This window comes from Vigna unguiculata, chromosome 1, assembly GCF_004118075.2.
Source record: "Vigna unguiculata cultivar IT97K-499-35 chromosome 1, ASM411807v1, whole genome shotgun sequence".
Lineage (NCBI taxonomy): Eukaryota > Viridiplantae > Streptophyta > Magnoliopsida > Fabales > Fabaceae > Vigna > Vigna unguiculata.
Window position 1 is genome coordinate 40348296 of NC_040279.1, and position 14732 is coordinate 40363027.

The window sequence follows — 14732 nt, forward strand, 5'->3', positions numbered from 1 at the left end:
ATAGAACAAAACATTAACTGCAACTAGCTACAATTAAGTTTAGCATGAATATTTTTTAAAGTTACAATGAAATAGTCAAATGTTAACGTGAGTTCAAAACTTCAAATGTTGCACGCACTGAACTCGAGTTAAGCATACCTGAAATAAGCTTGTGAGAGATACTCTTAAACTAAAGCTGCAACAAGAAATGCTCCCAGGGAGAAGAGAGTGAAAATGTAAAAACAGTCATGTCCACCTCATTTTAGAGATTACGCATTATTTACATTTCCAATTGAAGTGCAAAATCAGATACTCCCACAAAAAAAAAAAAATTTAATAACATACAATGGAATAATTAATGCTGAAAATACACTGATAATTAGTTATTAAATATTTAGTTCTGGTAAATCAAGTTAATTTAAAAATTCTAATTGATAATGCGAGATTATATATAACACTTTTTCAGTTTGATTAATAACACTAATATATATTTTTATTTAAAATTAAGTTTAAATTCAAATTATTTTAAATAAATACACTTAAATATCTTAATTCATTTCATTTTTTATACATATTTATTTACAAACATATATTTTGATTTTAACTCATTTATGATATGAACATATTTTGATCCAAATTTATTTCATATTGAAATTTGAAATACCTAAACATGATTTAAGTTCCATGAAGGAAAAAAGACGTATGATAGTTCATCTATAAAAAAAATGTGTATATGTTGTTATTTTTATTTTCACTGTTGTTTTTATGAAACAGTCGATTGTAAACATTTATTCTTTCTATTTAATTTCAGTGAAGATATAAATAAACAAAAAAAATACATATCCACCATTGGTACTATTATGTATCTAAGGTGAGTGTATTTTAAAGTGGTTCTTTTTTAATATCAAAGGAAGATGAATTTACGTGAAAATCATGAAAGTAGTATTATGAATTTTATAATCTCTCATTTCTATTATGAAGAAAATAAATGCGTCAATATGTTTGTATATTTGATATTTTAAAGAATTTTATTCACGGATCTTATTCAACTTCTTATAACACGAAGCTCAGCATCTTCATAGGGGAATTCTCCATCACCTAACAAAGAAAAAATAGTAAAAAAACTAAGGTTAAACATCACGAACTACCATATCATAAAAGTAATCGAGTACGATTTTTTTTTTATGGATATTTTAGTAAATATTTGATACGTATTCAATTCATTTTTTCTTAATACATTACAAAAAAAATAATTAAATAACAATTAATTAAAAAAAATCACTACATTTACCAATTTAGATTTTATTTTATAAATTAAAAATTATTGATAAATAAAATAATTTCTATTATAAAAAAATTAATTGGTGTGAAAATTAAAATCTAAATTGGTCTCTAACATTAACTATCAAAATTTTAACTAATAAAAGAATAGTGTCTGAAATAATTTCTAATTTAAAATTAAAGACTAATTCAAAATCAACAATAATAAGTAGCTAAAACATTAATAACTAATGTTAGATAATAATTTAAAGATTAATTCACATACAACTTGGTCTATATAATTATTAATTATTTGGTCTCTAAATTTTGGTTTGTGTGTATAGGGAGAACCCAGACCAGTTTGACCTAGGGAAACTACTGGGTGGGTTTGAAAGGTGTGCCAAGGATCAGTATATCTCAACCAGGCAAGGTGGCACACATCTTGGCATATAGGCAAAAAACTGATGCATTAAATAGCTTGGGTAATGCAATAATAGGTCAATTTGAATTTCATGACAGTTAGGATAAGACATTCATTGGCAAATTCGTTAGTATTTATGAGAGGATAAAAACAGTTTTAAGGGTAATCAAGTGAGGTGGTCTCCACCTATGTAATATAAAAATATAAAAGTTGTTCGCTTTTCAAGGTAAGAACCATCTAGAAATACATACATTCACTATTGATATCTGAGATTAAGTAACTGCGTTTTTCTATTTTCTATTAAACTACTGTAATAGAAAATTAGGGGTGGTAATTAGGGCCTAGCATGGCGGGCCAATCCGTAGGCCCAAACAAAATATGCGAGGCAAGCCTAGAAGTTGAACTCGTAAGCCCATCACAGCTTGGCCCGCATAAGCCCGCAACCCGCATAGGCTGACCCGCGGTCAACATAAAAAAAAATATTTTAATGTGCTAAAATTTAAAAAAAGCATTGTGTATGTCATAGTATGAATATGAATGAATATGATGAAAATATTGAATAATCAATTTATCATCCAACTCCTCAAAGTCTTAATTAATTTTGTGAACTTAGTAAAGTTTCTCTAATTTTAAAATTGAAAGTTTTATCATAAGAATTAAAAAAAAAAAGAACATGTGGGCCAAGTAATGTGTGGGACGGGCCAATGATTGCAGCCCGCATAAATTGTGCAGGACGGGATAGACAGTTCACGATGTGTGGGCCTTATGCAGGCCGGGTCTAAACGGATCGTACCGACCATCATTGTCATCGCTATAGAAAATGTAAATGCATGTGTATATTGTGTTGTATTACTTGATTTGTGATGATTTGCAAGAATGGATATGGGAGAATGGGGTCAATTCATTCTCCATACAATTACTATTTTATCCTTGTGTTTCTTTTAGTTTTTTACTTATCACTTTTGTAACAAATTTTGATTAATTAGATTTTAATTTTAAATACTTTTTACACCACTATGAAAATAATATTGATTATAAAAATTCTAATTGTAATTAGTTATGCTTTACATAAATTGTGAATTATTCAATTTTTAATTAATTAAAAACTACATTTATGCTTAGGTTAAATTAGTTAAATACATTTTGTTAAAATATTGTAAATTTGTAAATCTAGCACGTTTTTTGACTATTATTTGATAATCACATAAAAAATTTTATTATCTATTTTTAAAATGGAAAATTTTATTTAAATTATTTTAATCAATATATAAATGTTTGTAACAAGATTACTCCCATTTAATTTATATTAATTTTAAGCAACCATATCTCAATTTAAAATAGTTTCATAATGTGAAATTATTATTTAATTTTTTTAAACTAATCTCCAAAATTTTATTTTATCTTAATTTCTAAAAATTATATTTTAATTTAATATATTTTTATCAATCTTATTTTTTTGGTTTAAATAATCACTTACATTTCATTATAATATAATTTACATTTTTTATAATTTAAGTTTAATTACTTATATATATATATATAAGGGTAAAATAGTAATCTTATATTTTTATCTATTATATTATTATTTTTAATTTATTATTATATCTATCACATCAGTCACTAGTTTTCATAAACTTTTTTCTCACTTATTTTCAAATCTCGTAATATTTCTTTTAATCTAAACAACTCAACTTTCACCCCTCTTTCCTTTCAAATTTACTTAAATCCATTCTCTCAAATTCACTTCTATAAATAAATAATATACTCAAAATTTATATATTTAATATTATTATGGCTAATTTAATACAAATGAATGCATAATCTAGTATATCTATAACCATCAAAGAAATTATATATATTAAGGAATGTCCATCGTTTTTTCATATTTTTGAATTCATGGTAATTAAATCATAATTATATTTTCAGTTAACTTTTTTCGATGCAAATAACCATATTATTTGCAAAATATTAATCTTCCATTTTATTAATGTGAATTTGATTCAAAAAGTCTTCACAAACTTTCATTTCATTTTGATGTGATGAGTAATCATATTATCATGTTTTCATCTTCATTGATAGTTTTCTCTATCAATTTTAAAAAATAATTTTATTCTTTTATTTTTCATCAATATACCTATTTAAAAAAGAAGTTTAAGACTAAAAAATATTTTATCATAATCTAATCAAAAGTTAAGAGACATAATTATTAAAAAAATTATGATAATCAAGTTACAATTAAAAATCGACTATGAAAAATTACGTAGTGCATTGCTTCTTCTTTTATTTTAAAAAAGAAGTTTAAGATTAAAAAATAATTTATCATAATCTAATCAAAAGTTAAGAGACATAATTACTAAAAAAAATTATGATAATCAAGTTACAATTAAAAATCGACTATGAAAAATTACATAGTACATTGTTTCTTCTTCTATACTAATAAAAAATGAATATACAATTTTTTATATTTTCTCATAGTACATTGCTCATATTTTGTCCATACATTTCACTTTATTTTTGATAAATATAATATAATTTTATTTATTAACTTAATAATATTACAATATCATCAACTACTAATATTATATCATATATATATATTTTCAAAATATATGTACACACATACACTATGACATCTGTGTTTAAGTAATATAATTTTAAAAAAAAATTAAAATTTAAAAGATGTAAAAAAGATTCAAAAAAATTTTAGGAGGGAACCTTGACCCCACCTGCCCTTCTAACCTCGGCCACCGCAAACAACTGTATTATAGTAATAGTAAGCTGTTAATTTTATCTTACTTTTTACGATATATTGAATTTTATTAATTATTTTATAAAATTAAAGTGCAAAATCAGATACTCCCAAAAAAAAAAAAGATACAATCGAATGGTAAATGCTGAAAATACACTGATAATTAGTTATTAAATATTTAGTTTTGGTAAATCAAGTTGATTTAAAAATTCTAATTAATAATGCGAGATTATATATAACACTTTTTCAATTTGATTAAAAACACTAATATATATTTTGATTTAAAATTAAGTTTAAATTCAAATTCAAAATAAGAAACTCTAGAGATTTATTTTAAATAAATACACTTAAATATCTTAATTTATTTCGTTTTTTATACATATTTCTTTACAAACGTATATTTTGATTTTAACTCATTATGATATGAACATATTTTGATTCAAATTTATTTCATATTGAAATTTGAACTACCTAAACTTGATTTAAGTTCCATGAAAGAAAAAGACGTATGTTAGTTCATCTATAAAAAAAAAGGTTTATATGTTGTTATTTTTTATTTTCACTGTTTTTCTTTTTATGAAACAGTCTATTGTTAACATTTATTCTTTCTATTTAATTTCAGTGAAGATATAAATAAACAAAAAAAATACATATCCACCATTGGTACTATTATGTATCTAAGGTGAGTCTATTTTAAAGTGATTCTTTTTGAATACTAGAGGAAGATGAATTTACGTGAAAATCATGAAAGTAGTATTATGAATTTTATAATGTCTCATTTTTATTATGAAGAAAATAAATGCGTCAATATGTTTGTATATTTGATATTTTGAAGAATTTTATCCACGGATCTTATTCAACTTCTTATAACGTGGAGCTCAGCATCTTCACAGGGGAATTCTCCGCCACCTAACAAAGAAAAAATAGTAAAAAAACTAAAGGTTAAACATCACGAACTACCATATCATAAAAGTAATCGAGTTCGATTTTTTTATGGATATTTTAGTAAATATTTGATATGTATTCAATTCATTTTTTCTTAATACATTACAAAAAAAAATTAAATAACAATTAATTAAAAAAAGTCACTACATTTACCAATTTAGATTTTATTTTATAAATTAAAAATTATTGATAAATAAAATAATTTCTATTATAAAAAATTAATTGGTGTGAGAATTAAAATCTAAATTGGTCTCTAACATTAACTATCAAAATTTTAACTAATAAAAGAATAGTGTCTGGAATAGTTTCTAATTTAAAATTAAAGACTAATTCAAAATCAACAATAATAAGTAGCTAAAACATTAATAACTAATGTTAGATAATAATTTAAAGACTAATTCACATACAACTTGGTCAATATAATTATTAATTATTTGATCTCTGAATTTTGGTTTGTGTGTATAGGGAGAACCTAGACCAGTTTGACCTAGGGAAACTACTGGGTGGGTTTGAAAGGTGTGCCAAGGACCAGTATATCTCAACCAGGCAAGGTGGCACACATCTTGGCATATAGGCAAGAAACTGATGCATTAAATAGTCTGGGTAATGCAATAAATAGTCAATTTGAATTTCATGACAGTTAGGATAAGACATTCATTGACAAATTCATTAGTATTTATGAGAGGATAAAAACAGTTCTAATGGTAATCAAGTGAGGTGGTCTCCAGCTATGTAATATAAAAATATATAAGTTGTTCGATTTTCAAGGTAAGAACCATCTAGAAATACATACATTCACTATTGATATCTGAGATTAAGTAGCTGCGTTTTTCTATTTTCTATTAATCTACTGTAACAGAAAATTAGGGGTGGTAATTAGGACCTAGCATGGTGGGCCAATTCGTAGGCCCAAACAAAATATGCAGGGCAAGGCTAGAAGTTGAACTCGCAAGCACGTCACAGCCTGGCCCGCATAAGCCTGCAACCCGCACAGGATGGCCCGCGGTCAACATAAAAAAAATATATTTTAATGTGCTAAAATTTAAAAAATATATTGTGTATGTCATAGTATGAATATGAATGAATATGATGAAAATATTGAATAATCAATTTATCATCAAACTCCTCAAAGTCTTTACTTAATTTTGTGAAGTTAGTAAAGTTTCTCTAATTTTAAACATTGAAAGTTTTATCATAAGAATTAAAAAAAAAAAAAAGACCTGTGGGCCAAGTAATGTGTGGGACGGGCCAGCAGCCCGCATAAATTGTGCAGGACGGGATAGACAGTCCGCGATGTGTGGGCCTTATGCAGGCCGAGTCTAAACGGGTTGTACCGACCATCATTGCCATCCCTACAGAGAATGTAAATGCATGTGTATATTGTGTTGTATCACTTGATTTGTGATGATTTGCAAGGATGGATATGGGAGAATGGGGTCAATTCATTCTCCATACAATTATTAATTTATCCTTGTGTTTCTTTTAGTTTTTTACTTATCACTTTTGTAACAAATTTTAATTAATTAGATTTTAATTTTAAATACTTTTTACACCACTATATGAAAATAATATTGATTATAAAAATTCTAATTGTAATTAGTTATGCTTTACATAAATTGTGAATTATTCAGTTTTTAATTAATTAAAAACTACATTTATGCTTAGGTTAAATTAGTTAAATACATTTTGTTAAAATATTGTAAATTTGTAAATCTAGCACGTTTTTGGACTATTATTTGATAATCACATAAAAAATTTTATATCTATTTTAAAATGGACAATTTTATTTAAATTATTTTAATCAATATATAAATGTTTGTAACAAGATTACTCCCATTTAATTTATATTAATTTTAAGCAACCATATCTCAATTTAAAATAGTTTCGTAATGTGAAATTATTATTTAATTTTTTTAAACTAATCTCCAAAATTTTAGTTTATCTTAATTTCTAAAAATTATATTTTAATTTAATATCATTTTTTCTTAATACATTAAAAAAATTATTAAATAACAATTAATTCAAAAAACATTAATCACTACATTTACTACTTTAGCTTTTATTTAATAAACTAAAAATTATTGATATCTAAAATAATTTCTATTATAAAAAAATTAATTGATGTGAGAATTAAACTCTAAATTGGTCTCTCACATTAACTATAAAAATCAACAATAATAAGTAGCTAAAACATTAATAACTAATGTTAGATAATAATTTAAAGACTAATTCACAGACAACTTGGTCAATATAATTATTAATTAATTTGGTCTCTAAATTTTGGTTTGTGTGTATAGGAAGAACCTAGAGCAGTTTGACCTAGGAAAACTACTAGGTGGGTTTGAAAGATGGGCCAAGGACCAGTATATCTCAGCTAGGCAAGGTGGCACACATCTTGGCATATAGACAAGAAACTGATGCATTAAATAGCCTAATGCAATAATAGGTCAATTTGAATTTCATGACAGTTAGGATAAGACATTCATTGGCAAATTCATTAGTATTTATGAGAGGATCAAATTCATTAGTATTTATGAGAGGATAAAAACAGTTCTAAGGGTAATCAAGTGAGGTGGTCTCCAGCTATGTAATATAAAAATATAAAAGTGGTTCGATTTAAGGTAAGAACCATTTAGAAATACATACATTCACTATTGATATCTAAGATTAAGTAGTTGCGTTTATTTCTATTTTATATTAATCTACTGTAACATAGAATTAGGGGTGACAATTAGGACCTAGCCTTTGCGGGCCGATCCGTAGGCCCACACAAAATATGCGGAGCAAGCCTAGAAGTTGAACTCACAACCCCGTCACAGCTTGGCCCGCATAAGCCCGCAACCTGCACAGGTTAGTCCGCGGCCAGCATAAATAAATATATATTTTAATGTGCTAAAATTTAAAGAAACCATTGTGTATGTCATAGTATGAATATGAATGAATATTATGAAAATATTGAATTATCAATTTATCATCCAACTCCTCAAAATCTAAACTTAATCTTGTGAACTTTGTAAAGTTTCTCAATTTTTAAACATTGAAAATTTTATCATAAGAATTAAAAAAAAAAAAGACTCATGGGCCAAGTGATGTGTGGGGCGTGCCAATGATTGTAGCCCGCATAAATTGTGCAGGACGGGACATACCAGTCTGCGATGTGTGGGCCTTATGTAGGCCGGGTCTAAACGGGTCGTACCGACCGACATTGCCATCCCTACAGAGAATGTAAATGCATGTGTATATTGTGTTGTATCACTTGATTTGTGATGATTTGCAAGGATGGATATGGGAAAATGGGGTCAATTCATTCTCCATACAATTACTATTTTATCCTTGTGTTTCTTTTAGTTTTTACTTATCACTTTTATAACAAATTTTAATTAATTAGATTTTAATTTTAAATATATTTTACACCACTATAAATATATCACACACACACACACACACACATATATATATATATATATATATATATATATATAAAGGAATGTCCATCGTTTTTTTATATTTTTGAATTCATGGTAATTAAATCATAATTATATTTTTCAGTTAACTTTTTTCGATGCAAATAACCATATTATTTGCAAAATATTAATCTTCCATTTTATTAATGTGAATTTGATTCAAAAAGTCTTCACAAACTTTCATTTCATTCTGATGTGATGAGTAATCATATTATCATGTTTTCATCTTCATTGATAGTTTTTTCTATCAATTTTAAAAAATAAATTTATTCTTTTATTTTTCATCAATATACCTATTTAAAAAAGAAGTTTAAGACTAAAATATTTTATCATAATCTAATCAAAAGTTAAGAGACATAATTACTAAAAAAAATTATGATAATCAAGTTACAATTAAAAATGGACTATGAAAAATTACATAGTACATTGCTTCTTCTTCTATTTAAAAAAAAAAGTTTAAGATAAAAAAATAATTTATCATAATTTAATCAAAAGTTAAGAGACATGATTACTAAAAAAATTATGATAATAGAGTTATAATTAAAAATTGACAATGAAAAATTACATAGTACATTGCTTCTTTTTCTATACTAATAAAAAATGAATATACAATTTTTTATATTTTCTCAGTACATTGCTCATATTTTCTCCATACATTTCACTTTATTTTTGATAAATATAATTTTATTTTATTTATTAACTTAATAATATTACAATATCATCAACTACTAATATTATATCATACATATTCAAAAAATATATACACACATACACAATAATATCTATGTTTAAGTCAGTATAATTAAAAAAAAAATTAAATGATGTAAAAAAATTCAAAAAAAATTGAGGAGGGGAGCCGTGACCCCACCTGCCCCAACTAACCTCGGCCACCGCAAACAACTGTATTATAGTAATAGTAAGCTGTTAATTTTATCTTACTTTTTACGATATATTGAATTTTATTAATTATTTTATAAAATTAAAGTGCAAAATCAGATACTCCGAAAAAAAAAATATACAATCGAATGGTTAATGCTGAAAATACACTGATAATTAGTTATTAAATATTTAGTTCTGGTAAATCAAGTTGATTTAAAAATTCTAATTGATAATGCGAGATTATATATAACACTTTTTCAATTTGATTAATAACACTAATATATATTTTCATTTAAAATTAAGTTTAAATTCAAATTCAAAATAAGAAACTCTAGAGATTTATTTTAAATAAATACACTTAAATATCTTAATTTATTTCGTTTTTTATACATATTTCTTTACAAACGTATATTTTGATTTTAACTCATTATGATATGAACATATTTTGATTCAAATTTATTTCATATTGAAATTTGAAATACCTAAACATGATTTAAGTTCCATGAAAGAAAAAGACGTATGTTAGTTCATCTATAAAAAAAAGTGTATATGTTGTTATTTTTTATTTTCACTGTTTTTTTTTTATGAAACAGTCGATTGTTAACATTTATTTTTTCTATTTAATTTCAGTGAAGATATAAATAAACAAAAAAAATACATATCCACCATTGGTACTATTATGTATCTAAGGTGAATCTATTTTAAAGTGGTTCCTTTTGAATATTAGAGGAAGATGAATTTACGTGAAAATCATGAAAGTAGTATTATGAATTTTATAATCACTCATTTTTATTATGAAGAAAATAAATGCGTCAATATGTTTGTATATTTGATATTTTGAAAAATTTTATTCACGGATCTTATTCAACTTCTTATAACGCGGAGCTCAGCATATTCACAGGGGAATTCTCCGCCACCTAACAAAGAAAAAATAGTAAAAAAACTAAAGGTTAAACATCACGAACTACCATATCATAAAAGTAATCGAGTTCGATTTTTTTTATGGATATTTTAGTAAATATTTGATATGTATTCGATTCATTTTTTCTTAATACATTACAAAAAAAAAATTAAATAACAATTAATTAAAAAAAAATTAATCACTACATTTACTAATTTAGATTTTATTTAAATAAACTAAAAATTATTGATATCTAAAATAATTTCTATTATAAAAAAAATTAATTGATGTGAAATTAAAATCTAAATTGGTCTCTCACATTAACTATCAAAATTTTAATTAATAAAAGAATAGTGTCTGAAATAGTTTCTAATATAAAATTAAAGACTAATTCAAAATTAATAATAATAAGTAGCTAAAACATTAATAATTAATGTTAGATAAATATTTAGAGACTAATTAACAGACAACTTGGTCAATATAATTATTAATTATTTTGGTCTCTAAATTTTGGTTTGTGTGTATAGGGAGAATCCAGACCAGTTTGACCTAAGGAAACTACTAGGTGGGTTTGAAAGATGGGTCAAGGACCAGTATATCTCAGCCAGGCAAGGTGGCACACATCTTGGCATATGGGCAAGAAACAGATGCATTAAATAGCCTGGGTAATGCAATAGGCCAATTTGAATTTCATGACAGTTAGGATAAGACATTCATTGGAAAATTCATTAGTATTTATGAGAGGATAAAAACAGTTCTAAGGATAATCAAGTGAGGTGGTCTCCAGCTATGTAATATAAAAATATAAAAGTGGTTCGATCTCCAAGGTAAGAACCATCTAGAGATACATACATTCACTACTGATATTTGAGATTAAGTAGTTGCCGTTCGTAATCGAGAATTAGGGGTGGCAATTAGGGCCTAGCCTGGCGGACCGGTCCGTAGGCCCACACAAAATATGTAGGGCAGGCCTGGAAGTTGAACTCGTAAGCCCATCACAGCCTGACCCGCATAAGCCCACAACCCGCCCGGGCTGGCCCGTGACCAGCATAAAAAATATATTTTAATGTGCTAAAATTTAAAGAATACATTGTGTATGTCATACTATAAATATGAATATGATGAAAATATTGAATTATCAATTTATCATCCAACTTCTCAAAGTCTTTACTTAATGTGAACTTAGTAAAGTTTCTCAAATTTTAAACATTAAAAGTTTTATCATAAGAATTAAAAAAAAACTCGTGAGTCAAGTGATTATTAAATAACAATTAATTCAAAAAAAATTAATCACTACATTTACTAATTTATATTTTATTTAATAAACTAAAAATTATTGATATCTAAAATATTTTTTATTATAAAAAAAATTAATTGATGTGAGAATTAAAATCTAAATTGGTCTCTCACATTAATTATCAAAATTTTAATTAATAAAAGAATAGTGTCTGAAATAGTTTCTAATTTAAAATTAAAGACTAATTCAAAATTAATAATAATAAGTAGCTAAACATTAATAATTAATGGTAGATAACAATTTAGAGACTAATTCACATACAGCTTGGTCAATATAATTATTAATTATTTTGGTCTCTAAATTTTGGTTTGTGTGTATGCATAGGGAGAATCCAGACTAGTTTGACCTATAGTAGGTGAGTTTGAAAGATGGGTCAAGGACCAATATATCTCAGCCAGGCAAGGTGGCACACATCTTGGCATATAGGCAAGAAACTGATGCATTAAATAGCCTTGGTAATGCAATAATAGGCCAATTTGAATTTCATGACAGTTAGGATAAGACATTCATTGACAAATTCATTAGTATTTATGAGAGGATAAAAATAGTTATAAGGGTAATCAAGTGAGGTGGTCTCCAACTATGTAATATAAAAATATAAAAATGGTTTGATTTTCAATGTAAGAACTATCTAGAAATACATACATCCACTACTGATATATGAGATTAAGTAGCTGCGTTTGATTCTATTTTCTATTAATATATTGTAAAAGAGAATTAGGGGTGCCAATTAGGGTCTGGCTTGGCGGGCCGGTCCGTAAACCCGCACAAAATATGCGGGATAGACTAAGAAGTTGAACCCTGCAAGCCCGTCACAGCTTGACCCGCATAAGCCCGCAGTCTTCACAGGCTGGCCCGCGGCTAGCATAAAAAAATATATTTTAATGTGCTAAAATTTAAAGAATACATTATATATTTTTATCTTAATTTCTAAAAATTATATTTTAGTTTAATATATTTTTATCAATCTTAATATTTTGGTTTAAATAATGACTTACATTTCATTATAATATAATTTACATTTTTTATAATTTAAGTTTAATTACTTTTATATATGTAAGGGTAAAATAGTAATCTTATATTTTTATCAATTATATTATTATTTTTAATTTATTATTATATCCATCACATCAGTCACTAATTTTCATAAACTTTCTTCATACTTATTTTCAAATCTTGTAATATTTTTCTTAATCCAAACTAAACTTTCACCTCTCTTTCCTTTCAAATCTACTTAAATTCATTCTCTCAAATTCACTTTTATAAACAAATAATATACTCAAAATTTATATATTTAATATTATTGTGACTAATTCAACACACACACACACATAAAGAAATGTCCATCGTTTTTCATATTTTTGAACTCATGGTAATTGAATCATAATTAGATATTTCAGTTAACTTTTTTCGATACAAATAACCATATTATTTGCAAAATATTCATCTTCCATTTTATTAATGTAAATTTGATTCAAAAAGTCTTCACAAGCTTTAATTTCATTGTTATGTGATGAGTAATCATATTATCATGTTTTCATCTTCACTGATAGTTTTCTCTATCAATTTTAAAAAATAAATTTATTATTTTATTTTTCATCAATATACCTATTTAAAAAAGAAGTTTAAGACTAAAAAATAATTTATCATAATCTAATCAAAAGTTAAGAGACATAATTACTAAAAAAATTATAATAATCAAGTTACAATTAAAAATCGATTATGAAAAATTACATAGTACATTGCTTCTTCTTCTATTTTAAAAAAGAAGTTTAAGACTAAAAAATATTTTATCATAATCTAATCAAAAGTTAAGAGAAGTAATTACTAGAAATAATTATGATAATCAAGTTAAATTAAAAATCCACTATGAAAAATTACATACTACATTGTTTCTTCTTTTATATTAATAAAAACTGAATATAAAAAAAGTCATGAGATAAAAAATAGTTCTAAATTTTAAACAAATATTTAACTATTAAGTCAGACAAGAAAAAATTACATTTTTTATTTATTTAAAAATGAAAGAGAAGACATGAAAAATGATGATATAAATGATGAGTTTCTGTCTAACTTTTTTTGAGTAACAAAAAAAAAGTAAACATGAAAAATACATATAAGAAACTTAAAAAACAGTGAGAGAGAAAATAAAAAATATTTTAATAATTTCATTTCTTTATATATTTAATTTTATGTTTTATTATTTATTATTGTACTCTATAAAATAAAAAAATAATTAATTTAGTTTTCATTAATTTTTAATATAATATTACTTAATTTAAAAAAATAAAAAATTTATCTATAATTATATATAAATCTATAACAATATAGGGAATTCATCTTTTTGTGTCCACATTTCATAATACCCGTTTTACCCTTAATTATTTTAAAAATTAATCCACATTTCATAATACTCGTTTTACCCTTAGTTATTTTAAAAATTAATTATTTTATAAATAATTTACTTTTAATCATTTTTCTACAAATCTCTTTTGAAATCTCTTTTGTCTTAAATCATTATTTAATTTTTCTTTTTACATATCATTTTTTTTAATTTTATATTTAACAACTATTTTAAAAATTATATATTTATTATTGATCTTAAATTTCTTGAAAATTAAAAAATGCGAATTCACATGGGCGACAACGCCTGTGTGTTCGCTAGTTATATATAAAGAGGATTCCTTCTTTTTTATCTACATTTCATAATTCTAACTTTATCCTTTACAATGTAATTATTTGTTAAATTTTTAAAAACTAACTCTTACTTTTACAAGTTTTTATAAAACTATTTACTTATTTTCTTCTTCTTTTTTCTCCTATTCATCAACAATTAT